General features: G+C 40.5%; 1 long non-coding RNA gene across 1 annotated transcript; it reads left to right on the forward strand.

Moving 5' to 3' along the window:
- Positions 1-2,949: 2,949 nt before the first annotated feature.
- Positions 2,950-3,629, forward strand: LOC143414003 (uncharacterized). The gene is made up of 2 exons (XR_013094562.1): positions 2,950-3,166; positions 3,367-3,629. It is a non-coding gene; the product is annotated as an uncharacterized LOC143414003 (long non-coding RNA).
- The last annotated feature ends 338 nt before the right edge of the window (positions 3,630-3,967 follow it).

Genomic DNA, 3,967 nt, shown 5'->3' on the forward strand with positions numbered 1-3,967 from the left:
CATACGCAGTACTTTCTATAACTGGATGCTCAAATTAATGTTTTCCTATTGTCTGGAATCAGAGCAGAATCCAGTGCACATTTTAAGCTTTTATGAGGATTCTCAAGGAAAGAAACAGGTAAGTTTCAACTAAGGTAAGTTGTTTTTCAGCACAGGCACCAATGGGACAAGAAACTGCCAGAAAGAAGAAGAATGGTAAATATTGATGCAGTGAAGTATTTTACCAAAATTGTTTCAAACCTGACTTGAATTGTCACTTCTGTTTCCTTTGTAATTTGCAGGCAGGAAAGGCAGGTGAAAGTTCTGGAAGGCAGTCTTGGTGGAGAGCGGGCAGGAAGGTGACTTTCCAGGTGACTTTTGAATGACAGAGGAGCAGGCGGGGTGTGTGGAAAATTCTTTTTTTGCAGGCGCACATAAGACTTAATAGGACATGCATAGGAATCAAGCCAAGGCACGCACCGGGAGAGAATTAGGAGCAGAGGCAAGAGAACGTGGTCAGTTAATACAACGTAAAATCAAAAATACTGATGGAGCTTCAGTTCAAGAACACTGACATTTGAACTTGTCCAGGATTTTTAATAATTGTGCCTTGTGGTATCAATCTGAAAGTCCTAGGTGCCTTCATTCGTGAGTCATCACATTCACAAGATTTTCAGAAAACTTTCCCAGGTGACCTTTGAATGAGAGATTCAAACTGGATTTAGAGGACGCGCCTATGATATTCATTGCAAAATCCTATGTTTTCAAGTAACGGCATTAACAAACTTAGGTTGCTGCAAGAAGGTGACAACAATCTCGTAAAAGTAAATGTTTCCGTGGGTTTTTATCCACAGGAGATAATGAGCTAATGATATGCAGGTGTGCTGGCTGGACTGAGGATAGGTCCATCCTGCCCCATGGTAGGACCTCTACCTGAAACCACAAAAGACGCTAAGAGAAGCGAAAAAGAGCGAGAAAAGGAAGCAAACAGGGGAGGAAAAAGGGGAAGGTTTGTCAGAACCTTGGAAAAAATTAGTACAGTGAAATTCTTTTATTGAGGGATGATTACTTAATGGCAAATTTATTCAACTTACTAACAAATTAATTATCTCATAAAAACAAAAACACGGGAAGGAAAAATTAGTAAATTAGTCAAACTTTTAAAGGGTAGATGATTTGATATTTTAATCACTTCAGGGTTGGGGGATTGGGTTTACACCACACTGTTAGTTAAAGAGCTGCCAAAGCTCCCTGTGAGTATCCACACACACCTGTGCTGTTAGCCACCAGGAGGAGGATAACAAACAACATCTGAATAACATTCCTACTTTAAGTTTTAACAGATAAAGTACATTTAAGGAATTTCTCAAGTGCAGTCACCAGAAATATGTTTCTTTTGCTTCACAAGATGAGGAATTTATTTATTTATTTATTTTTAAAGCTTAGCATATAACAATAATTTCACTTCCATTTCTGCAAGACCAAAAACCGCCTTGAGGAATTAAATTAAAGGAGCAATCACTGTGTGTCTAACTGCACTTGAAATGTCTACGCAGGACTGTATGTACATGTGTAGTTGCACCTAAAGGATTTAGGACACTCTTTCAAGGATGCCAATATTTACATTTTAGAATGAAAAGGCAGATGAAAAGGGCCTCCCTGCTGCTGCGGAGCCTGGGGCAGTCTGCTTGCCTCCACCCCGGGGGAAAGGGTAACATCTCCTGGGTCTAGGTGCCGTTTCCCCCTCCAGGGTTGAGGGTACCTGGACCTGGGGTATAGAGTTTGTTTCGGGAGTGTGATTGTGTGTCTATCCTTACGTTGGGTGAGTGCTGAGTATCTGTATATGTGTGCATGAGGGTGGGAATGCATGTTTGTGTCTGTGTCTATATGTCAGGTCGGGTCTTACACCCTCTAGCAGACCATTACATACTTTATTGATCCCCATGGGGAAATTACTTAAAATAAAATAAATAATAACAACAAAGGTCGATCGGACCAATACGGCAAGGCCGTGATGATCCATTTGGCAAAGTAAATTCATTGGGTATCCTTGTTGGTCTTCAGACAACAATTCTGACAGCTAAAGAACCAAATGGGACAGGCAAAAAAAAAGAAAAAGAAAAGGCAGATGGTTTGAAAGACGAGTAAAAGAGTCACCTATGTCCACTGTCAAGGACCATTATTGAAAAGAAGAGGTGGCTTACAACACCACGTCTCAGGTACCTACAGTGCAGTCCTTAGATCTCGTCACAGCCCCCCACTCACACTTTGTGTCAGATGATCTCAGTAGGTCACATAATAGTGTTGGCCAAGGTCTCCCTGTGGTTTCACCTGAAACCTTTGGTAGTGCTTTCCATTAATAGTGATTAACAACCATTTTCTATGGGCCAACCCCCAGGTGTCTGGGTTTAAATACTGGGACTTTCCAACATTTGGTTTTAGAACCGAAGAAGCCACTTTGCCTTAGATAACTCCAGTCGCCTCCTTAAGACGTTCTTAAGACTATCTTGACCTGGATGACTGACAGTTTACACAAGCATCTGCCAAGAGTTTCTATTCCCTCCGACAGCCTTGTACAATATGCAGCATCTCTTGTAAAGACCTTTGAGATCATGTTTTTCTAGGAATCAGTTCATAAACCGGACACCTGTTGCCTGGCTCTTCTGACCATGGAAAGCATGTGGATAAAAAGCTGAACTCATATCCAGTGACCTGTGGAAGACCAACACAGATCTGTGATTTGTGATAAGAGCGAAGAGCCTGACACCTTCCACCACTGTTTCACTTGTTTTACAGCTGCTCGCTCACATTGTGCCTAGACCGAAAGACATGGAAAGGTGGGTTATGTTGAAAAGGAGGCACAAACAAGTGGTAAGATATGTTCTACTTATCCAGTTGTTGAAACAAGTCGTTGTCACAGCAGTTGGTCAATGCACACAGTACGATTGTAGGATTAGTGAGGAAATGTAACAGAGTCATAAATAACATTGTTATAATTACACAAAATGTGTTCTAAACCCCCAAACTTCTCCTTTTATACCTGACTTTTAGGACCTCCAAGCCTGTAGTTGTGTTCATTATCAGTTAGAGCCCCTCCTCATTCTTTTCTTCTTCTTTGGTGCAATACTATAAATACAGTGTACCCCTTTTGCCTCTCCCCTTTTTCTACAATTCCCCTGTGGGAGAGGTGGGTGTTATTTCTTTCCAGCACCTTAAAGCACACATAATTCATATTTAACCACCCTGATGTTTATGATTGCGATTTTAATTCAGTTATTGTCATTATTGAGCCTGTTTTTGTAAGATGTTATAAGTGTGTAGTATGTGTGTGTCATAAATGTGTTTTAGGCGCCATAAATGATAGCATGAATATGTATTCCTTGCTAGCTTGGGAGCTGTGGTGGGTTGAGCTAATCCTCTTCCCCACTGTCTGTATTTGGTCGTAGGAGCTGGAGTGGGCAAATTATTTACTTGGAGGTCTTTCTTTCTTTTACCTTTTTTATCAGGTATGTCAGATTTCATGTTGTTTTTGTTTTATCTTATGTCAAATATGTTACGTGTAAATGCATATTTTATGTTTAATGTAAAAATAAATGCCACCCCTTTTTCTACAATTCCCCTGTGGGAGAGGAGCTGGAGTGGGCAAATTATTTACTTGGAGGTCTTTCTTTCTTTTACCTTTTTTATCAGTCACAACGCAGAATCACACCGGTTACAGAAAGAAGAATGAATGTGTTTCCATGTGCACAAATGAACAATAAGATAAAATGGATGTATTGCAGGTGCACCTGTTTTTTTCTACTGAAAAGCACACCATGATTTTAACCCATTATATCAGATCCTAGAAATAATGCCATATACCCTACCTGTAAGTGCGATATGACTGGAGTATGTGTCTGATGATGCTAGGTTGGTTTGAAAGTGTAACCTTAGCCATTCTGACAGTGATGGTGCAGTTATTAACAGAATTCAGAGTAGCCTGCTGCAA

This window comes from Maylandia zebra, linkage group LG19, assembly GCF_041146795.1.
Source record: "Maylandia zebra isolate NMK-2024a linkage group LG19, Mzebra_GT3a, whole genome shotgun sequence".
NCBI classification, from domain to species: domain Eukaryota; kingdom Metazoa; phylum Chordata; class Actinopteri; order Cichliformes; family Cichlidae; genus Maylandia; species Maylandia zebra.